At 40.1% G+C, this 24,753-nt stretch overlaps 1 long non-coding RNA gene and 1 pseudogene across 1 annotated transcript; one reads left to right on the plus strand and one right to left on the minus strand.

The window, feature by feature from the left end:
• Window positions 1-193: 193 nt before the first annotated feature.
• Window positions 194-23,677, minus strand: LOC130849740 (uncharacterized). Its single transcript, XR_009052790.1, has 3 exons — window positions 23,605-23,677; window positions 18,428-18,672; window positions 194-337 (listed from the first exon to the last, which is right to left on the minus strand). It is a non-coding gene; the product is annotated as an uncharacterized LOC130849740 (long non-coding RNA).
• LOC130849739 (60S ribosomal protein L37-like) lies at window positions 4,610-5,400 on the plus strand (annotated as a pseudogene).
• Window positions 23,678-24,753: the final 1,076 nt, after the last annotated feature.

Consider the following 24,753-nt stretch of genomic DNA (forward strand, 5'->3'; position numbering starts at 1 on the left):
TCATTCATTCACTGCACTTAACCCTTTTCCAGGTATGTTAACATTGTTTATGAAGCAAAGGCTATATAATCAACCATTTATTACACTAAGATATATTTACTTTCTCTTTCTTTTCCAAACAAAGTACCACAATATAGTACTCGTTGCATTTCAAATCTTAAACTCTACTCTTCTGAATACAATTTGGGCTGTTCATAGTATACGTTTATCTTAAGAATAGTTTATGGCAGAAAAAGTTGATCTGTCCCAGATATCCAGTTGCTGGTGATCTTGCTGTCAGTCTAAGCAGATTTTCTTTCATCAGTTCAGAATCTATTGAGAGTATTCATTTTAAAACCTGTTGACAAAAAATTAACCAGTCGATCTAAGAAAGAAATGGAAAATTCTGTTCGAGCTAAGTTTGAGGATTACAACCCGGAAAGAGCTTCTCAGAAAGCTCTGAGAACTATTTCTCCCATTAGAAGTCAATGCACAATTAGATAAGTTTTTTGAGACAGGAGCTGTACGTCAAATGATGTATTTTTTTAAGCTCTTTATTGGAGTATAATTGCTTTACACTGTTGTGCCAGTTTCTGCTGTACAACAAAGTGAATCAGCTATATTTATATATCAAATGATGTATTATTGACAGTTTACATGATCCAGATCTAAGCATCAACCTGGCTGGTCATGTGACCCCTTACAAGTGCAAGAAGAATGTTGTCTCTTAAGGAGTTGTCTTGTTGATGCTGGGAGAATGTTGCTGCTCATGGTTGAGCACGTGTTGACAGGGGAGGTCTGGTTGATGCATAACGTAGATGCACAATGCACAGTGAGGGGAGAGGGGAGGCCAAAGGTCAGAGAAGAAATTGTTATGTTTAAATTTTTCTTGTCTTGCCATAAAATATGAATTTTATTTCACAAAATTGTGAGGAAAGCACTAGCCTGACAACAGAACTTTTTTCCCCCTTGAATCATGGTAGCTGATCTCCCTTCTTGAAAATTAGTGATATTACATATACATCTTGGAAATACGTGCAATGGCAATTTCTTACATTTTAAATGTGATGCAAAAAATAATTTGTAAAAAAAAATCAGGTCTGAGTATATAGTAAAAATTGAGAAGGAAATGCACAATGTGTCAATAGGAAAGAGGGTTGTAGAAATAGGATTAAATGTCAGGGAGCGGGTTGGAAAAGGGAGACCTATGTTGTATAATATTTAAACAGTTGGTGTACAAATACTTTGGGTTATTTTTATTTTTGGCTTTTTTTTGGAGTATAGTTGATTTACAATGTTGTGTTAGTTTCAGGTGTACAGCAAAATGATTCAGTTACACATATACATATATCCACTCTTTTTAGATTCTTTCACTTTTGGTGTTTATTTTTTAATTATTTTCAAAATGATGTTTAAGAAAAGGAATGAATGAAAACAGTATTCTAAGGTCTATGTTAACATTGGTGGGGAGAGGGAAGGAGTTTTGTGGGGACCATCAGATCTAGAAGAGTCGGGGTGCAGCCCCACATGTTGATGGGCCAGGGATGGCATTCCCTCTACTGACCCTCCTGTGGGGATTGCTGGTGAGTGCAGGGGCTTAGGGCAGCTGGACTGTGCATCATCTCCCCGTGCAGCCAAGGTCAGAAGCAGACACACTCCCGATGAGTCCTCACCAGACTCTGACAGCAAGAGAGGGGAGACATGCCGCCCTCCGCTCCCAGCTCTTCTCCTTAATTTTGGTCCAGCAGACCCCTTCTGATCCTTCAGGTCTTAGTCTAAATATCTCTCTCTCAGGGAATACTTGTCAGTTTCTACCTCCCAACCTAAATCAGATCCATAGACTGATCATCATTGTGGTATTTTTTCATGGTGCTGCTGGCAGTTTGAATATGTATGTTTATTTGTCTCGCCCATATTGCAAGCTCCATAATGGAAGAGCCCCCATCTGTTTGATTTAGCACTGGATTCCTCACCCAGCACTATGTCTGCCCCACAGCCATGCTCAGTAATATGTAGAGTAGTTGCATCTGTGAGATTGTTGAATGGTTCATGAGTGTAGTTACAATTCATCACCTTTAAGTGCCGCTTTTGAAATTCTCATCTGAATCCATTTTGCAATTATATCATTATCCTTCTCCCACAGGAGAAACATCCTGCTTGTCCTCAGCACTGATAGATGCTTCATGGTTGGTGTATATCAAAGGCTTCCCTAAGAATCTAAAATATGACATGGAAGGCGTTGTGCTGAGAGTGTTATCAACACAGTAATTCCTACAATAGCTATCTGCTGACAGGCTCATCTTTTTAAAACCATCCCTTTTAACTTATTGTTTCCCTGCTCAAGAACATACAGTGCCTTGCTCTTGGGCAGTCATATTAAATCATAAGACCGCAAAGTGAGAGACCAGGTAAATTTCCCAGTTGCCTCACTTCTCTCTTTTAATAAATGAAGGGGTTCTGGATCTAGGGAGGTCCCATGATTTCTCTGGATGGTGGAAGGGCCAGGAAGCCTGTCTCCTCTGTGTGCCTTCTCAGGCTTTCCCTACTCTAATCCTTCTCTTCTGCCTGATCTTGTTTGCCAACACACCCCCTACGCACTGGGCAGTCTGGTTCGTAGACTGAAATATTTACTCCTTCGCACGGGTGACTGAGCCTGGGTTAGGTCTTTGTTATTTCTGTGGTGACCTCCTGTTTGGGCTTCCTCTCCAGTATTTTCTTGTAACCACATAAGCTTTTCTGGAAGCAGAGCTCTGGCACATCCCTTCCCTGTTGGGAAATGTGGACATTGTTTAACACCCAGGCTCCTTAGCCTCACGATCTGATCTTACAACTTTTCTCTGTCTTATTCCTTTACAAACACTCTTTGCTCTTAGCCTAGCCAAGCAAAAATGATTCTGTGTTTGTCATGCATGCCCTGCATCATATTCTAAAATATGATTTCCTTTCTCAAGAATTCACTATGTCAGGAATTCTTAGCCCCAGTCTATCTAGCATATTATGTGTCCTTTGCACATCCAAATTCTACCATTTTTTTGTCAAGTTATTTATCTTTTTGCTTTTCAGTCATAGGAGTCCATATATTTTGGAGATTAACTCCTTATCAGATATATAGTTTGAAAATATGTTCTCTCATCCTGTAGGTTGCCCTTTTATTTTGCTGATTTTTTTTTCCTGTGGAGAAGATTTTTCATTTGATGTCATCCTACTTGTTGATTTTTGCTTTTGTTGCTTGTGCTTTTGGTGTCATATCCAAGAAATCATTGCCCAGACCAATGTCAAGAAGATTCTTTGCATGTTTTCTTCTAGTAGTTTTACAGTTTCAGGTCTCACATTTAGATCTTTAATTCATTTTGAGTAAGATGCTCTGCATGTAGATATCCACTTTTCCAAGCACCATCTATGAAAGAGACTAATATTTTTCCATTGTGTATTCTTGGCACCCCTGTTAACTATCAATTGACCACATATGTATGTGTTCATTTCTGGGCTCTCTGTCTTGTTTCATTGGTCTATATGTCTGTTTTTGTGCCAATACCATACTGTTTTGATTATTGTAGCTTTGTAATGTATTTTGAAATGAGGCAGTGTGATGCCTCCAGTTTTGTTCTTTTTATTTAAAATTGCTTTGGCTATTCAGAGTCTTTTGTGGTGTTTCCATATGACTTTTAAGATTTCTTTTCCCATTTCTGTAAAGAATGTCATTGGAATTTTGATACAGATGGCAGTGAATTTGTAGATTGCTTTGGATGATACAGAAATTTTAACAATATTTAGTCTTTCAATCCATGAACACATGATGTCTTTCCATTTATTTACATCTTCTTTAATTTCTTTCATCAGTGTTTTATAGCTGTCAGTGTACAAATCTTTCACCTCCATGGTTAAGTTTATTCCTAAGTATTTTATTCTTTTTGATGTTATTGTAAGTGGAATTGTTTTCTTAATTTCTCTTTTTGGATAATTTGTTGCTAGTGAAAAGAAATGCAATTGACTTTTGTCTGTTGATCTTTTATCCTGAAACTTAGCTGAATTCACTTGTTAGTGTTAATAGGTTTTTTGTGTGTGACATTTTTAGGGTTATCTATATATAAGATCATGCCATCTGTAGAGATAATTTTACTTCTTTCTTTCTGATTGGATGCTTTTATTCCTTTTTTCCTCCTAATTACACTGGCCAGTACTATATTGAATAGAAGTGGTGAGAACAGGTATTTTTGTCTTGTTCCTGACCTTAGAGGAAAAGTACTGCAGACTGAATGTCTGTGTCCCCCAAATTCATATGTTGAAGCCCTAATCCCCAATGTGATGCTACTTGGAAGTAAGGCCTTTGGGAGAAATTAGATCATAAAGGTGGAGCCCTCATGTATGGGATTTGGTCTTTATAAGAAGAGTCATAAGAGAGTTAACCTCTCTCTCCACCATGTGAGGATACAGCAGGATGGCAGCTGTCTCTAAACCAGGAAGAAGGCTCTTACCAGGGATTGAATCACCTGGTATCTTGATCCAGTCTTCACAACTTTGAGAAATAAATTTCTGTTGTTTAGGCACTATGGTATTTGGTGAAGCATATAGCATTTTGTCACTAAGACAAAAAGCTTTCAGTTTTTAGGGTCTTGGCAGCAGAGGCAAGATGACAAAGGGAACATTATTGTTTGGTAAGTGTTGGAATAAGATGTACACGTTGTGCCACTGCTGTGGCTCTAAGGCCTACCACCTTCAGAAGTCGACCTGTGGCAAAAGTCGACCCTCCCAAGTGCAAGAGAAAGTATAACTGGACTGCTGAAGCTAAAAAATGAAATACCACCAGGACTGGTCGATGTTTCAGGGGAAACACTGACTGAAGCAGCCTGCCCTGGCCAGGCCAAGACAGTAATGACTTGCATGCGTTATTTTACACCAGGAAGTCCTGGTAAGCAACACAGAACTAACAAGCCAGCACCAACCAGAATAATATGGGAAAGGTCAAAAGGAGAGAGGAGACGTCAGTCCACATATCCTATCAACCTCCCAGAATCCTCCTTACTGGAATCCACCTTGGTTGAGTGATGCACACGCCACCAGAGAGGACCCTGAGTCAGAATGACTGTTCAGAGACAACCTGGAAACTAACCCCATCACCATAAAACCTGAGACTGTGAGCCATGTGGCAGAGCAGGTCTCCTGGGTTCCCTCACCCTCCTGCTCTCTGCCCAGGTGCCCCTTCTCAATAAAGCCTCTTGCTTTGTCAGCGTGTGTGTATCCTCAGACAATTCATTTCCGAGTGTTAGACAAGAGCCCCTCTCAGCCACCAGCAGGGGTCCTCCTTCCTGCAACAGAATAAGGCACCTAAAAATTGTGTACCACGGATTCAGTCATGGATTCCGTGAAGGAACAACACCTAAACCCAAGAGGGCAGCTGTTGCAGCATCCAGTTCATCTTAAGGATTTCAGTGATTAGTTGTGCAATAAATGTTCTGGTTTAAAAAAAAAAAAGACAAAGAGCTTTCCGTTTTTCACCACTGAGTGTGATGTTATCTCTGTGCATTCATATATATATATACATGTATGTATGTATATATACATGTATGTGCATATATGTATATATGTGTATAAATATTATATATATATGGCCTTTTTATATTTACATAAATTCCTTCTGTACTGAGGTTGAGAATTTTTATATAAAAGAGTGTTGTAGTTTGTCAAATACTCTTCATGCATTGTTTGAGAAGGGTTATGTGATTTTTATCCTTCATTTTGTTAATATGGTGAATCATATTAGTTGATTTATGTATAATGAACCATCCTTATATACCAGAGATGAATCCCACTTGGTTGTGCTGTGATCCTTTTAATATGCTGCTGGGTTTGGTTTGTAGTATTTTGTTTAGGACTTTTGCATCTACATTCATCAGGGATATTGGCCTGTAGTTTTTTGTTGTCATTGTTGCTTTTTTTTTTTTTTTTTTTGGTGGCATCTTTATCTGGCTTTGGTATCAGGATACTGGCCTTATACAGTGAGCTGTGTTCCCTCCCCTTCTAGGTTTTGGAAGAGTTTAAGGAGGTTTAAAGTTAGTTATTCTTTAAATGTTTGGTAGAATTCACCACTAAAGCCTTCTGTTCCTTGGCTTTTCTTTGTTGGAAGGTTTTTGATTACTGAGTCAATCTTGTTACTTGTTATTGGTCTGATCAGGTTTTCTGTTCCTTCATGACTCGGTCTTGGTAGGTTGTATGTTTCTAATAATTTATGCATTTCTTCTAGATTTTACTCCTTGTTGGCATAGAATTGTCAGCTCTTATGGTCCTTTGTATTTCTGTAGCATCAACTGTAATATGTTTGTGCCAAATATTCCCTGTACAATTATAATTTACCTAGAGATTTTATCTCATTGGTATTATAATATGTGAATATTTTCCTTAAGGGAAGAGGTAACATCACACAGACTGGGCATCAGAAATTCTTAGATCAAGTGAGTGCTTACTCTCTACAAGCCAGGGGCCACCTGGGGCCACCTGGGACAATCTCATGAAACCTTAAAATTAAATTATTTGTAAGGTCTCATACTCAAATATTTGAGCCACTAATTTACAACCCAACTGGCTGACAAATTATAGGGCAGCATAATAAGTAGTTAGGAGCCCAGAGCTTGGAGTCCACCTGCCTGGATCAGAATCCCAGCTCCACCAACCATGGCTTCTAATATTTAGTCAGCTGCTGTTGTAAAATGGGTTTTCCAGAAACAGACATTGAGAAGTCTGGTGTGCAGAGTATTTAGGGATCAACGCATATGAAAGGAAGGGGAAGCAAGCAGGATTGGCAGAGGGAGAATCAGAGTGTGTGATGCAGGCTTGACCAAGGGGGGCTATGGATGGAGCACCCATGCCTGTCACAGTTGCCCCATGATGTGGTCAGGCCTTTCAATCTTTTTTGATTCATTACTTGATATGGAATTCCCTGGAAAGGATGACTCCTTGGGCAGGGTGGCTCTCTGCAGCTGGAGGAACAAGAAGGATATTGGTGGTGCATTTTATCACGGCTACCTGACCCTCTCAGGGCTCATTTGACAAGTCGTGATAACAATAGAATTTACCTCCCAGGGTGTTGTGATAATTAGATTGATTATTGTATATAGTGTTTATAACAGGGGTGGGGGACACAGAGTAAGCTCTTGATATACATTACTGAGGATGAGGATACTGATGACAGTCTCAGAATTTTTGAGCCAACAGGGAAGTTGGAGTTCATTCAGTTCAATAGCTTCCAACATTCTGCATGTATCAGAATCACTTGGAGGGCTTGCTAGAGCACAGGTTTAGCCTCCAGAGTTTCTGACTCAGTAGGTCTTGGCTGGAGCTTGAGAATTTGCATTTCTGATAAGTTTTCAAGTGATCCTGATGTTGCTGGATTTGCCATCACAGCTTGAGGACCACTGGTCTAAATGTTTCTTTTTCAATGGAGATCACACAGGTTATGATTGGCCGATGTGCTGTAGTTAGGTGGTAGCAGAGGTGGGATTATATCTGGAATCAATAGTCCCAGTCCGCTGGTTTCCTACGGTCTATAGCATCTACAGTTATCATACCAGCATTGAAATGGCTTCTTTTTCAGAGCTGATAGCATCTGCAAAGGATAAAATTATTTTGTTTGTATTAAGATTTTTTGAATGTGGCTAATAGCATGTATAACGTCGGAATCAGCACATTTGTTCTATGAATTCCTGCAGGTAATTACTTTTATGAAATAATTCCTGGTGGTACATTTCTGCTTTCCAGCACTCCTGGAGATATCTGAAGTAAAAGACAAGAGATTTTACCATAAAATCTAATTAAGAGAAAATACTATGTAGCATATATCCAACTTTAATGTACTTTGCAGATGGGAGTCATGAGTGTTCCTGGGTCACCTGAGACTGTGGAGCACATTCATGACACTTGCAGGTATCGCAGTGTTGTTCTTTACTGCACTGTCATCTGAGACATTGGAGCCTGCTTGCTTCTCTACTTCTCTTCCCAACTTTCTCGATCCTCCTGGCAGATGTGCCATCCATCTCTCCTCTCTGCCCCCACCACATACCCAATATGCATTCTGAATAATCTTGCTGGGGACCAGTAGCTCTCCCCTTCTTTTTCTCTCTTCCTCCACTTGCATGTGGCTCATGCGAGCCTTGGGAAAAACCAGAACTGCACTTGCTAAATTGGTGTCTCCTCTCTCTGCTGACAAAAGACAAACCTCTTATTTGTTCAGGCTGCAAACTGGGCTGCCTTCTGAGATGCCACGTAGGCCTTGACATCCTGCATCCTCTGGTCATGATTCTGCATCATGGAATGGGGCTGATTCTGCCAGCAGGAGGGGAACTGGGTCATTTTCTGGGGGGATCATCTTTTTGTTTTTACACGTTCCTGAGTGTTCAGGATCTCTTTTCGTTTCTTCCCTGGGAGCCACCTTCACTTCTTTTAGGGTTTTTCCTCCCCGTCCTCCCTCCGAGGACTGCATGCTACTGCATATTTCTCCCCTGCAACTCACTTATATAAAATGGATCTTTGTAGTGAGCATGAAAAAAGGTATGAACTTATATTTTACTTTTGTTCAGCTTCTTATTTGAAATCAGAACAGATGGTAATTGAGGAGTCAGAGGGCGTAATTTTAAACTGTGCCGAATGGCTCAGGCTGGCTGAAGAGGGCTGAGGATGGAGAGAAGAATCTTGGGGTCCCCAGACCCTGAATTGACCATCAGCTACTTTGAATTTACCTGACTCTTCCTTTTCTTTTTTCTTGCCTCATGAGGTATACAAAGAAGAACTGACAAAAGAATTGGCTAAATAACTTGCAGGGTCCTGTGCGAAATGAAAATGCAAAGCCCTATTTAAAAACCATTAAGGATTTAAGATGGTGACAGCAGTGTGTGACCAAGCGCAGGCTCTTCTGATTGGGCCTTAAGTGACTGCAAAGGTTGTATCCCCTTAAAATTAGCCTTGGGTGACAATCAGAGCCTGTGACCATGTGTGACACTGGCTACTGGGCCAAAGACTTCAGGTAAACTTGCCTTTTCTAATTTGTGCATGTCACCCAGCCAGACCTTTCTTCTGCTCCACCTCACTTGTCTTGAGCTAGGTCAACTAGAAGGATTTGGGGCTGCTTTGGCCACTGTCCTTAAACTGCAGCCTAAAGGAACTTCAGGGCAGAATATTCATAATATAACTATTGTCCAAACATAACACCATCAGCTGGAAACAGTTCCTCAAGAAGCAAAGGTGAAAAAGAGACAATAGTCTTGAGACAAAGATCTGCTCAGACTCTTATCAGCCTAGAGCATGGAAGGGGATTTTTTTAAATTAATTTTTTTTGGCGTATAGTTGCTTTACAATGTTGTGTTAGTTTATGCTGCACAGCAAAGTGAATCAGTTATACCTACACATATATCCACTCTTTTTTTGATTTCCTTTCCATTTAGGTCATCACAGTGCATTGAGTAGAGGTCCCTGTGCTACACAGTAGGTTCTCATTAGTTATCTCTTTTATACATAGCAGTGTATACATGTCAAAGGGGATTTTTAAGTTCACTTTTCAGCTGAGTTCACTGGGAAGGAAGACCAGGATTGAAGAACTGATTGTGATATAGATGTGGGCAGCACACCATGTGCTCTGTGAGTCAACAAAAACTGAACAGAATTCTTGTCTCAAAATTTGCAGTGAATGCATAGGCTTTTTGTCCTCTAACAAAGCACTGTAGAAATGCCCGAGGTCAAGGGAGGAAAGAGAGCCCATGAAAGTGATATGAATAGTGATGGTAACATCCTCGTACTCTCACGGTGTCCAGGAGAGAGGCTGGCCCTTGGTCTTCCTCAGACAGGTTCCTGAAGTTCAGCAGAGAAAAAACAAATATAAAACCTGCTGGTACATGGGCTGACTCAGTGATTAAGTGCTGCTAGTGCACAGCTCTAGGAGTTTTAGGAGATGAAGGTGGGAAGAAATTTCTTACAGAGTTTTATAAAATGATGAAATTAATTCTAAAGGGCACCTGAGATCATATATCTTGATTCTGTTGTCCTGTTCACAAGTTATGCTTGTTGTAGCTTATAAGTAAGAAGCAGTCCACATAAGATACGGATATTTCTTTTCCCTTAATTTAAAAATAATTTCTAAAGCAGTTTTCGAGAAAGAAAACAAGATGTTTAGAGCTGAACTCACTGTTTTGTGAGCTACTGATGATCAGAACTTTGATTTCATTGTTTTTATTATGGCATACATTGGAAGGAAGGAATGAAAGGATAGAGGAATATTTCGTTTGGTCAGAAGAAAAGCCAGGGTCCCATCTGAATATTCTCCTGATTCCACTGAATTATTCCAGTATTCCAGGGTGAGGAATGTGGAGAGGAAGACGTAAAACATCCTGGTGGAGATAGGTGGAAAGGCTCAGGTTGGAAGGTTCTCATCAATCACAGGCAGCTCTCAGAAACTGAGCCTCTTCAAGCAAAAAGTGCCTCCACTCTTGTTTTTATCTCTAATATGGCTTCTTTCCTCAGTGCCATTGGGTGAATGAAAGGAAATGAACTTTGGAGTATTTTAATTTAATTACAATACACTGCAGTGAGGGCTGGAACACTCCATAACCAGCTACACTTGCCAACCTTGGCAATTTATCTGCAGTTTCAATTCACAGGTCAAGTTTTAATCTCTGCAGGTTAGCTAATGTCCCTACCATCTCAGCAAAGTCCACAACCAAACGTAACCTGTAAAAACAGCCAAGATAGCAGAGTAAGAGTCCAGGAAGAAGGGGAATGTAAAATGTTGGAGTTTTTCTTAAAAATGAAGTGTGGCAATATCATGACATGTTTTAGTCTTAAAAATATACAGTGAATTGTACTATATCATAGCAATTATTTTATTCTAATACTTCTAGGGTTTATTCTCTATATGTGTTTTAAAATTAATTTTTATTGGAAATAGACTAAAGACCTAAATGTAAGACTGGATACTACAAAACTCAGAGGAAAACATAGGCAGAACACTCTTTGACATAAATTGCAGCAAGATCTTTTTTGATCCACCTCTTATAGTAATGAAAAACAAAACAAAACAAAAAATAAACAAACGGGACCTAAGTAAACTTAAAAGATTTGCGCAGCTGAGGAAACCATAAAAGAAATGAAAAGGCAACCCATAAGATGGGAGAAAATATTTGCAAACAAAGTGATCTGCAAGGGATTAATCTCCAGAATATACAAGCAGCTCATGCAGCTTAACATTAAAAAAAACAAACAACCCAATCAAAAAATGGGCAGAAGACCTAAATAGATGTTTTTCCAAAGAAGACATACAGATGGCCAAGAGATAGTTGAAAAGATGCTCAACATCACTAATTATTAAAGAAATGCAAATCAAAACTACAAAGAGGTATCACCTCACACCAGTCAGAATGGCCATCATCAAAAAATCTACAAACAATAAATGCTGTAGAAGATATGGAGAAAATCCTACACTGTTGGTGGGATGTAAATTGATTCAGCCACTATGGAGAACAGCATAGAGGTTCCTTAAAAAACTGAAAACAGAGCTACCATATGACCCAGCAATCCCACTCCTGGGCATATACCTGGAAAAAAACATTCCAAAAGATACATGCTCCCAATGTTCATTGCAGCACTATTTACAACAGCCAGGACATGGAAACAACCTAAATGTCCATTGACAGAGGAATGGATAAAGAAGTGATACATATATACAAAGAAATATTACTTAGCCATAAAAAGAATAAAATAATGCCTTTTTCAGCAACATGGATGGACCTAGAGATTGTCATCCTGAGTGAAGTAAGTCAGACGGAGAAAGACAAATACCATATGATATCACTTATATGTGGAATCTCTATACCATATGTTCTTGAATTTAGATCTAACTGAAATTTTGCTTTAAAGAATGAAATAGGGATCTGTCATTATTTTATAGTAGTTGCTTTGTTGTGTTTGTATCACTTTGCTTTGTTTGGTTTACAGGATTTAATTGTTTTGATCTTCAAATTATTTGTAATAAACATATGGGTCCAGGCTTCCCTCATGGCTCAGTGCTTAAGAATCTGCATGCTAATGCAGGGGACATGGGTTTGATCCCTGGTCTGGGAAGATCCCACGTGCTGCAGAGCAACTAAGCCTGTGTGCCACAACTACTGAATCTGTGCTCTAGAGCCTGTGAGCCACAACTATTGAGCTCATGTGTCACTACTACTGAAGCCTGTGCACCTAGAGCCTGTGCTCCTCCACAAGAGAAGCCACCACAGTAAGAAGCCTGTGCACTGCAATGAAGAGTAGCCCCCTCTCTCCACAACTAAGAAAGCCCATGTACAACAATGAAGACCCAATGCAGCCAATAAAAAAAAAATCTGGGTCCTCTGGATCTCCTGGTTCAGCTGTTTTGACTGCATTAATTGTCAATTAATCAAAGTAGCTACCTCTTAGTTTCCTGAACCCACTTCTGTATAGGATTTTATTTCCTCCTCAATCTTATCCTCTCTCTTTTAGTCTCAGAAGATAAGATGCCCTTTCTAATGTTTAAGGTCAGTCTGTCCTTTGATACCATCCTCTCTCCTTCTCCAGGAACTTGCTACACTAAACATTCTTTCTTTTGTCTATATCTTCAACTTTATCATCTCTAAGGGTGCTTTCCTTTCAAGACTGTAAACTTGGTAATGGAGGTGTGTTTTACTACTTTATTATCAGAAGTCTGGAGTTTGTTCTTTACACTTTAACTCGTGTCCAGGAACAGGATGGCGTTCTCTTCCTAACAACCAAATCCTCTTCAGGGCACTCTGTTTAGGAGTTGAGATTTAAAGAGAATCTGGTGCAGCTGAGGAACAGAATGACCATACAATGTGGACTAGAATTTCTCTGGCCTTACAAATCAAAAGGTTATCACAACTATCTTCTCTTACATGGATTTCAGAACCTTATCCTGAATTCATTGGAATTCTAGACAGGGAAAACTAATCAGTAAAACTGATCTATGGTGGGAAAACCCCAGAACATTGGTTTCCTCCCAGGAGGGAGAATTAACACAGAAGGGGAATGATGGAATTTCCTGGGATAATGATAATAGTTGATATCTTGATAGGTTGGGTTACACAGGTACATACAAGTATATTCACCCTTCAGACCTTTTTATATCTACCCAGAGAGTTGTCATCTCTAATGCTCTAAGTGCCCTTTCTGAAGATCAGAGTTTTAGTGTGTATTGTTTCTCTCAGCCTGAATAAAATTTTAAAGCTTTTCTTGTAGAGGAGTTCTGCTGGCAATGGATTCTCTTAGTGTTTTTTTTTTTAAATATGAAAATGTCCTTATTTCATCTTCATATTTAAAGAATACTTTAACTAGGTATAGAATTCTTAGTTGAGAGTGTTTTTTTTCCCAGCAATTAAAAGACGATGAGCCACAACCTCTGTTTGCCACAGTTTCTCATGATAAATTTAGAATCATTGCTTGCCTGAATGTAATACATCACTTTCCTGTGGCTGCTTTGAAGACTTTCCTTTAACTCCAGTATCAGCCATTTGCTTATGATATGCCTGGGCATGGTTTTTGTTTGTTTGTTCGTCTGTCTGGTTTTGTTTTTTTGTTTATATGTTGCTTGGGTTTTACTGAGTTTATTGAATATGAAAAATTATGTCTTTCATCAAATTTGAGAAGTTTTGGGGCATTGTCTTCTCCCCTCCACTTTTTTTTTCTTTTTTAGAAATAGATCTTTATTTCTGCAAAATTGTTTGTATCTTTTATGGGTTGGTAGATGCATGTATGCATATACATATCTTACCAAAATATCTTATAATATGTAATTATCTTACATATTTTACAATGCTTATCTTATATAGCCAACCAATTAAATATAAAAAACAACTGATTAGGAGCTTCCTAGGTGGTGCAGTGGTTAAGAATCTGCCTGCTAATGCAAGGGACATGGGTTTGATCCCTGCTCTAGGAAGATCCCACATGCCGCGGAGCAACTAAACCTATGTTCCACAACTACTGAGCCTGTGCTTTAGAGCCTGTGAGCCACAACTATTGAGTCCATGTGCTGCAACTACTACTGAAGCCCATGGGCCTAGAGCCCGTGGTCCACAACAAGAGAAGCCACGGCAATGAGGAGCCCACGCATCACAACGAAGAGTAGCCCCCACTCACTGCAATTAAAGAAAGCCCACACACAGGAAAAAAGACCCAACGCAGCCAATTAAATAAATAAATAAATTTATAAAACAACAACAACAACAACAACAACAACAACAAAACAACTGATTAGATCAATGGTTCTCCAATGGAGGCAATTTTTTCCCCCACCCCAGGGGAACTTGGTAATATTTGGAGAGGTTTTTTATTGTCAGGGGCATTGTCTTTTCAAATAAGCTATATGCTTCATACTCACTGACATATATACATTACCAACTGTAAAATAGATAGCTAGTGGGAAGTTGCTACATAACATATGGAGATAAACTTGATGATGGGTGATGACTCAGAAGGCCAGGATAGGGAGGGTGGGAGGGAGTCACAGGAGGGAGGGGATATGGGGATGTATGTATAAATACAGCTGATTCACTTTGGTGTACCTCAAAAACTGGCACAAGAGTGTAAAGCAATTATATTCCAATAAAGAGCTTAAAAAAAAAGAATATTAAAAAAATGGGTCATGTATTTCTGTTTGTATGTTGAATAATTATGGATTTTCACTAGGCTTTGTGAAAGTTATTTTGTGTAAACTGTCAATTCTGCTATATTCCTTCTATGAGAGTTTTATCAAGCAATTTACTTGCCTGAACTCAAACTTAAAACTCTCTTTTTGGTGGAAGTTCAAATCGTATTTCAATTCTTTTAACTTAGCTGCACTGCTTTAATTCTGTTTCATGCCTGTATTTATGGGGCAGCCATAGACTTTGGCAGAAATTATGTACATTACATGATGTTTATGCTCTCTGTTTCTCTCTTCACAAGACTTACCCCTTTATTTTCTAGTATCAATAGTTTTTATGAACTTCATCTTCTTTCTGGCCAGAAATATGAGTTTTATGTCAAAGTTTTAGTCACTTTACTTGGTGCCTTCTTCATCCAGCTTGCAAGTTGAAAGCCATAAAAAAATGTAAATATCACCAATTCTTCTTCCAATTGTCTTCCCTCCAAAATTTGCCTGCTTTTTTTTTAAAAAAAACCAAAACTCTCCAGTGCCTTCAGGTCATTATTTTATTTTATTTTGCCCACACTTCATAGCTGATATCTGCAGAAAGATTGGGTCCAGTAGGGACTTACTTAGCTGTGTTGGAAGAAGTACTAGTTTTATTTTGAAAACAGTATGGTAACCTTAAACCTTTCAGAGTTTAGGACATTTAAATTCAGTCCAGCTGTAGGTACACTGCATTTAATATTTTTTCTTTGTATTTAATTTTTGTTAGTTCGATTAATATGTGTCTTGCAGTGTTTATCCTTGGGTTTATCCTGTATGGGACTCTCTGTGCTTCCTGGAATTGGGTAATTATTTCTTTTCCCATGTTAGGGAAGTTTTTGACTATAATCTCTTCAAATACTTTCTCAGAACTTTTCTGTTTTGCTTATCCTTCTGGGACCACTATAATTCAAATGATGGTGTGTTTAATGTTGTCCTGGAGGTCTCTGAGACTGTCCTCATTTCTTTTCATTCTTTTTTCTTTATTCTGCTCCATGGCAGTTATTTTCACCATTCTATCTTCCAGTTCACTTATTAATTCTTTTATCTCAGTTATTCTGCTCTTGATTCTTTCTAGTGTATTTTTCACTTCAGTTATTGTGTTGTTCATGTCTGTTTGTTCTTTAGTTCTTCTAGGTCCTTGTTAAATATTTCTTGTATGTTCTCAATCCATGCCTCCATTCTATTTCTGAGATCTTGGATCATCTTTACTATCATTACTCTGAATTCTTTTTCAGGTAGATTGCCTATTTCCTCTTCATTTATTTGGTCTTGTGATTTTTTACCTTGCTCCTTCATCTGCAACATATTACTTCATCATCTCATTTTGTATAACTTACTTTGTTTATGGTCTCCTTTCTGCAGAGGCATAATTCCTCTTGCTTCTGGTGTCTGCCCCCAGTGGGTGAGGTTGGTCCAGTGGCTTGTGTAGGCTTCCTGATGGGAGGGACTTGTACCTGAGCTCTGATGGATGGAGCTGAGTCTTTCCCCTCTGATGGGCAGGGCCATGTCAGGTGGTATGTTTTTGGGTGTCTGTGAGCTTAGTATGACTTTAAGCAGCCTGTCTGCTGATGGGTGGGGCTGTGATCCTGTCTTGCTGGTTGTTGGCATGAGGTATCCAGCACTGGAGTTGGGTGCTGCTGGGCAGTTGGGTGGAGCCAGATCTTGGTGTCAAGATTGGGACCTCTGGGACAGTGCACACTGAGTAATATTCCCTGGACCTGGGAGTTCCCTGGCAGTCCAGAATCCTGGACTTGGCACTCCCACCCCAGAGGCCCAGTCCTGAACCCTGGCAAGGGAACCTAGAGCCTGCAAGCTGTGTGGCACCACCAAAGAAAGAAAAAGAAAGAAAGAAAAACAAAGGAAAAGAAAACAAACAGATAAAAAAACCCCAAGACAAAAAGCAAAAACAAACACAAACAAACAGCAACACACACAAAAGAAAACAAACAAAACCCAAGACAAATGATAAAAACAAAACCAAACTAACAGAAACAAACAACAAAACAAAACCAAAAACCAAAGTAAACAAAAAATAAGGGAACAACTAAACAAAAGAACCCCAAAATGAAAACAATAAACACTAAACTAACAAAAACAAAAAATAAAAAACAAAACAAAAATAGAAAGCAAGCTAAAAAAAGCAAACATAAAACAAACACATGAAAATGAGGAAAAAACAAAAAAAAGATAAAAACCCACAAAAACCCACAAAACCCCAAAGAATGAAAACAAGAAAAAAACTCAAAACAATAAAAAGTAAAGTAAAACTAGAAAAATAAAACATGTAAAGTTTAAAAAATAAGCACATTAAAAATTTAAAATTAAAATACAATAAAAACAACTGAACAAAATGAAACAAAGAATAATAGTAATACGAATATTTTCCTGGGGCCTCCTCTGTCAGTGTCCTTGCTCCCACAGTGAGCCACAGCCAACCCCCACCTCCTCAGGAAGCCTTCCAATGCCTCTAGGTAGGTCTCTGGACCTGATGTGGGCATTGTGGTGACAGCACAGACTCTGAGCTGGCCCAACTTCCATGTGTACTTTCCCCTAAAATCCACTGCTGCTAAAGCTAGACCGGACTTAGCTGTGAGAGCACTTGTTGTCCATTCAGATGTTCCACAAATGTAGGGTTTACCAAGCACATCATGGGGATTTAATTTGTGGCTTGTGCAGCAGCATGAAGAGATTTCAGTTCCTCTTCCTTAGTAGCACTGCCCCTGGGGCTCAACTTTGGTTTTGACCCCACCTCTGTGTGTGTGACCCTCAGGTGTCTGTTCCCTGCCAAGGCAAGAGGAAGCAAAAGCAGTGGCTGATGGGGGCATGCTTACTCACTCAGGCCAGGGAGGGGTATGGTAGCCACAATTGGGGTGTGTGCAAAGTGCCTGCAGTGGTAGAGACCAGCAGGAAGTTGCAACAGACTGTACCATGCTTACTCTGGTGGGAGTCCCTTTCAGTGCCCGTGGAGGCAGAGGCTGGTGTGTGGGGGTGGTGGTGGCCCCGCCCTCTGTGCACCTGTCAACAATGGCGCCTGGTTTTCTAGGCAGACCATGCTTCCTCTAGGAGCATTCCTGGTTGAGCAGCCCTCCTCCCTTCTCCTCTGTTGTATCTGTGCAGCCAACAGTGGTCCTCTCCCTGAATCTGCTCTCCCAACACCACACTTTAGCACTTGGCCCATGCCAAGATTGGTGGCTTCCCGTCTTAAGCTGGGGTGCCCAGGGCTGATTTCCATGGAGGCTTTAGGATGGGCGGTGCTCAGAACCCTGGAGCCCATGCGGCCAGAGGAGGCCTTGGCTTGAGGCACAGGCCTGCTCAGATGGGAGCCCCTCCCAGTGCCCTCAGAAGCTGAAGAAGCCAATGGGCTGGGAAAGGGGTTGCAGTGGTGGCCCTGCCCCTTGCATGCCACTCAACGATGACGCCTTGCTTATGTGGGGTCCTGGGCTTTTTCTGCAAACTTTCCCTGTTGTGGAGCTCCTTAGTCCTGTCCCTTCAGGCTGTCTTCTCACAGCTAATAGCCGTCCCCTCCCTGGGTCTGCACTCCAATCCCTACTTTCCAGCACTCAGCACCTCTCCACTGCTGGAGACACACACCTCAGGCTGGGATGCACAGAGCTGCAATGTAAACCATGTCGGCAGCTCTTACTTTGTCCTGCCTTCCACAGACCATCTGCTGCATTCTCCTTTGATCCCCTGAAGTTTCTTTTCTGTCCCAGCTGATTTCCCTACCGTGAGGGGGTTTTTCTGAGTGTGGGAACCTCTCCTTACCTTCAGCTGCCCATCAGCCGTGCCTGTCCCTTTCTGATTCCTCTTTTCTTTTTTACTTTCTTTCATCCTACTTGGCTGTGAAGGGATTTTTCTTGTCCATTTAGGTGTCTGAAGTCTTCTGCTAATGTTCAACAGGTGCTCTGTGAAAACTGTTCCATTTGTAGATGTAGTCCTGATGTACTTGTGAGGAGAGAAAAATTCCATGTCCTTCTATTCTGCCATCTTGATTCCTCCCCCTCGGTACACTGTCGATACACAACAAATGTTTGTTGAATGAGTAAATGAACGAAACATCTGGTCCAGTTCCTTTTTCACTGAAATAAGTTGTCTGATCTAATTAGATACACCGACTTTTTGACTTTTGTTATTCTGTAGACTTTTGTATTCTGTATTCAGTTGTGGACTTGGCCAGAGGAAGCAGTGATTTCTGTTCATCTGCAAGATGTTTGTTTGGTGGATTCTGACTTTACTTAAACTAACATTTCTGAGACTACTTGCCACTGTTTCCTAGCAGTGGAAATCAATCAACCAGAAGAGAAATACACCTTCAGTTTTGGAACAATAAGATAAACACTCTTTGTTTGTCATCGCTCTTAAGAAACAGATTGAGAAGCAAGTCTCTTGGGTAAATAAGATTGCTTTAGCTTCTAGTAAAATAATGAAACAGGTGCTTTGTAGAAAAAATGACCTGCTCACTTAAGTGTTGTAAGGGACATGAAATATGTACAAATCAACCATATATAATTATGAGAAACTAATTTGATTGCTTTTCCAAAAATAATTCTATTACTGAAGTAGTAGTCAAAAGAAATAGAACAGATGCTTGATCCAGTACCCCATAAAATATTTTACTTAGCCACATATGCATGAATTAAAATTGATTTTTATGGATGTCAATTCAGAAGCCACTATGCTGTATAATTGAACCCCAAATTACTCAGAAGATTTATTTTTCAACAATACTAGGTAACTTGCAATGGAGGAATTTTATGGAAAATTGGAAAAAGGAATTAGCAGCCAAGATTTGAAAACATATATTTCTTATGGGAATATTTAAAATCTAGGAGCTTAAGTAGTGTTTTAAAAATATTTGCTTAATATTTACTCAACAGAGCATGTTCCTATATAGAGAGATTTAGTCCTCCTTACTAAAGGTAAAGTCTAATCCCTCCACCCTCCTACTCTTAGTATGAATGGACTTAGTGACTTTCTTCTCAACAAGAAAATATAGCAGGAATTATGGTAAATGGCTTCCAAGGCCAAGCCATAAAGGACAATGCTTCTGCCTTGCTTACGCTTCAGTCACTTACCCAAGGGGAGGCCAGCCATGGTGGCATTAAGATACTTGAGTGACCCTACTGAGAAGTCCTTGTGTGAGGAACTGAAGCCTCCTGTCAACAGCTAGCACAAACTTACCAGCCATGTAAGTGAGCCTGAGTCAAATCTATTTCCTAGCAAGCTCTTAGAGAACTTCGGATGACTGTGGCTCCCAGGTAAAACTTGAATAAAACCTCTTGAGAAGCCCCAAGCCAGAACAACCCAGAGAAGTTACTCTTGAGTTCCTGGCCCACAGAAACTATGAGACCATAAACATTTATTGCTGTTTTAAATGACTGAATTTTGAAGTAATTTGTTATGTAGCAATAGGAGGTCACAACATCTAGTTTTCCATTAATTTTCATTTATACTTAGAAATGGCTTGAGTAGGACTTCCCTGGTGGCCCATTGGTTAAGAATCCACCTGTCAATGCAGGGGACATGGGTTCGATCCCTGGCCCAGGAAAATCCCACATGCTGTGGAGCAACTAAGCCCATGCATCACTACTACTGAAGCCCGCACACCTAGAGCCCATGCTCTGCAACAAGAGAAGCCACCGCAATGAGAAGCCTGTGCACCACCACAAAGAGTAGCCCCCACTGGCTGCAACTAGAGAAAGCCCATGCGCAGCAACAAAGACTCAATGCAGCCAACAAAAATTAATTAAAAAAAAAAAGAAATGGCCTGAGAGCTTACTTACATTATATTGTGTTTAACTAGATTTTTTACTGCCTCTTTTTAGGTTTGGAGGCCAGTTTATTCAAATGAGGGTAGAGATTCTCTCTGTATCTCTCTGACAGAGATTGTGTGTTGGGGAGTGGGATGGGTAATGCTGTTGGTGGGGTGATGGTGGTGGGAGAGAGAGGGAGAGAGAGAATATGTTAAAGATAGAGAGGGGTTAAAAGGAAGAAAAATGATGTCCTTGAGTGGAATGTGGTTAAAGATGAAATGTGTACCTGAGGGACAGAGTAGAGATGTTAGCAGGACAGTCAGGACATAAAGTCTAGGGCTGCTCTACTGAATAGCTACATCACTGATTAATTTCATATTGTGCAGAGCTGGGTGCTTTGCTTGCAGGGAGTCAAGATGGGGACTAGATTTAAAAAAATAAAGCTCATTTTAAGGGTCTCCATGCATTGGGATGAAGATCAGGAAAGCCAAGGGACCAAGGCCATTCCAATGGTCAGCGCTCCCTCCCTTGGCTTGCTTCTCTCTGGCCTACAGGCCAGAAGCACAGGTTCTCTAGTCCTCAAGCTGAAGGGAGCCAGTCCAGCAGGCTTTGCTAATCACCACCCACTGTTGGGCAGAGAGCCTGTGGGCTGGGAGAGTGGGTTGTCCACTCTGTGCCTATGCTGGAGCAAAAAGCCTGGGTGCTTCCTTGAGTGAGTGCGGTGTCCACACTGGGTGGAGGTGGCACCATGATTAAAATGTCCAATTTCACTATAAATGATCATCTGAAAGGAAAAGAAAATAAAACCCTAAATCATATTTACAGACAACCCACAACACAACACAAAGTTCCAAAAACTGTGTAATACAATGATAGCAAGGAAGGCGTTTGATATATGTCTGAAAAAGAAATTTACTCCTGCTACCTCTCCCGTACACTGTTTCATAAATCCCTTTTAACTTGTTTCAGATTTTTTCCCAGTACTCTAAACCCTACGCTGTATGAGCTGCGTGATTTTTCAACTTTTAAATGTGCCCTCTTCTCTTGAAAACAATGGGAGTATGTGCAGTTCCATGGAGATAAAACACTGGCAGCCTCTTCTGACTCCATGGGTGGGTGTGCAGAGACAGACAACTCTACACCTGACATCTGCTTCCTTTAATACCCTTCAGGGTCTTTGCCCTGTATTTCTCAAAACCCCTTCAAAATCATTCCAAACCACTTCAGAATTTTGGAGGCCAGTAAACGCTCCCATAGCATAAATAGTTGTTTCTGTTAAATTGTTAGACAGTGTCTAAGAGGAAGACAATATTAATATCTTTTCTCTTGTCCCTAACAAGCAAAAACTCATTAAGGCAATAGGTAAGTCATAGAAACCTTGTTCTCTGGTGTGCTTTTGTTGTTATGCTATTGGAAGTAAATGTCCCTGATGCTGTAGTTGCTGGTATAATAAAAACCTGAGTGGAGGATCGTCTTTAAACCCCAGATGCTAAGGGCTTCTTAGAGGCACCCCTTCGGGCACTGTGGACACATTGAGTTTTTGAGTTTTCTTGTGTTCTCACCATCTGATACTAAGGTCATTCTTCTCGGGGTCCCAGTGGCCACAGATCACCGTTCATGCAAAGCCACTGTGTGACAGGATCCAGAAGATCTGGATGAGGGCAGACCCCAGATGACAGAGGACCACGATTTACATCTGCTGCGTGCCTTGCCTCAGGTGCTTGGTGTGATGCCTCAATCCTGAAAGCTCTCGGAAAGCAAGAGGCAGCCACAGGCAAACAGGGGAAACAGAACAAATCTGTTCAATGTAAAGGTGTTTACTCTGCATCTCAACCTTAGACATGCTCCAGTCCCACTAGGGGAACAGAAGGGAGCTTATAGAAGTATATTTTGAGCAGAGCAGACAGAGGGTAGTGATTCTCAAAAGTCTGCTGTAACCTTCTGGTTCAGTGTTTGTTTCCCCGAGGGCAAGGGAGTGAGATTTTATATTTTTCCCTATGTAGAAGTTCACATCTGGATAAAGCATACCTTGACTTGTTGGGTGAATAACTGAAGAGATTGTTTGTTTCCAGGGTGAGGATAATTTTGGAAATCAAGATGTGTTGATTGATGATGGAGAGCTTAGTGATGTTGAGGAAATTTGTGTGTCAGTTGGACCCAGCTGACATCTTGATGACATGTAACTGACTTTGACATTTGTGGAAGAGAGTGATTAAGAGACCAGGCTTGGGAACCAGACTGTCTGGGTTTCAATCCCTCTTCTGCCATTGAGTAGGTATGTGACTGTTACCCAGACCAAGCTCATACTACTCACTGCACTACAGGCCAATAAATCCAGAGATAAGGTGTTGGAGCAAGGAGTAGCAACTTTATTCAGAAAGCTAGCAGACCGAGTAGATGGTGGACTTGTGTCCCAAACAACCATCTTGCTTGAGTTAGAATTCAGGCTTCTTTTATACTAAAAGGGGAGAGAGTAAAGTCAAGTATTTCCTGGTTCCCATCAGCCTCAGGAGGGGATGTGTTAATTTCTTCCCCCCTGCTGTCATTTACAGGTGGGTCTGGACAGGATGTTTCTTGTGAGCTAAACAAAGATATTTTAGCTTAATGCTTATTATGTGGGAGGCAGGGTTCCCAGAGATGGGCCATTAAGTGTAACTTAAGTTTACAGGCAACATTCCTTTAGTGATTAACTTGCAGTAGAATACAAAGGTTCTTCCCTATTACATGACCTTGAAGAGTTATTTAACCTCTTTGTACCTCAGCTTTTTCATCTTTGAAACTGGATAGATAATAAGAGTATCTATCTACTTCCAAAGGCTGCTATAAGCATTTAAAAAGCCAAGATTTGTGAAGGGCTCAGACTGTCTGTGGTCTATGGCAAGTTCTGTATAAGCATCTGTTCACACGTACATATAAATTCACAAAGACTTGATACTTTTCTAGCTATGTCATTGGCCAACTTTCATGACCATGGACAATCCTGTAACTTCTTTAGCTACACTTTAGTCCTTCATTTATACAGATTAGGAGTAGACTAAGCTCCATACTAGCTGTTCAAGTTTGTGATTCTGTCTTGGTGTTTGGAACTGGTAGTAAAGACATGAGGAACACCATGGAAATAATTATTGGAGTTCACAATGAATCATCTGCAGAAATGGGTGGAGATAATTCAAATGCCTTTCTACTCACCCAGTATGTGAAAGCACAGGATGGTCTGTAGGTGATCTCAGATTCAGGAGCTTCTCTACATAGGAATCTGCTGGATAAAAGGAACACACAAGCTGGCATCAACCATGAGATACTTTTCAATTAAAAATGAAAACTTGATGACCCAGACTGTGTAAAGTCTGGTTACAGCTAAGATAAGGAAATATCTACACCTTAGAAGAAAAAAAAAACCCAAGATTTAAAATAGCAGGGAAGCTTAGCCACTGTCCACACTGAGTCAGGTGTGCAGGTAAGATACAGATTGTCCACCAAACTTCCACTGATGCCTTCAGGTGATACCCTCAAGTGATGCCCTCCAGAAAGAGACTGTAAAATGAGACAGCTGAGCAGAATTTGTTTTGGTTTTTATTAAGATAAATTCCACAATATTTGGAGAATTCACATCGTGAAACTAACAAAGCTTAAATTCTCCAGTTGGGTAGAAAAAGAGATACAACCAGAGATCACACCATTTCATTGCAAAAAAGAACAATGTACCTTATAATGTATACCTTAAATCAAGTCAGAGTATCTTTAGGATTCTTAAAATATTTTTCAGTTTTTATTCTCCCTTTATTCTTTTGTTGAATTCAGAGGTGTGTTTTGAGTATAACCTTAGCTCTTGCTGGTGAATTTGAGCTCCTTGCAAAGAAAAGAACATTGCTGAAAGAGCCATAAATAAACAAGAAGTCAGTGTAGATTTGCAAATATCTCCTCGAAAGTCTAAGGGTCACTGAAGTATTGGAAAATGGAACAAAGGAACAGTTGAGAGAAAGAACATCAACAAAAAATGAAAACTTCAAGAAGAAGCAGAAATATTTAAATTAATGTCTACTGAAAGGGTCAAGGTGTTATAAGAACCACGCAAAGTAGAAAGGTCTTTGAGAGAGAAAAAGGCACAACAATAAATAAAAAGGAGAGTCGTGATAAGACTGTAAGTGGATAAGGCTGTGAATTTACTGTTTTCTAAACAGGCTGATTTTCAAAACCTAGGCAAGGTCTTTACTATTAGAAAGTCATGAAGACTTTTAAGAAAGCCTGGGATATTGTATTCAGTTTGAGGCATTTCCCTGCCAGGAGGAAGGCAAACAGAGATGAGAATTAAGAGGAAAAAAAACACACACAATAAAA

The sequence above is a fragment of the Hippopotamus amphibius genome, chromosome 3 (assembly GCF_030028045.1).
Source record: "Hippopotamus amphibius kiboko isolate mHipAmp2 chromosome 3, mHipAmp2.hap2, whole genome shotgun sequence".
Classification (NCBI taxonomy): domain Eukaryota; kingdom Metazoa; phylum Chordata; class Mammalia; order Artiodactyla; family Hippopotamidae; genus Hippopotamus; species Hippopotamus amphibius.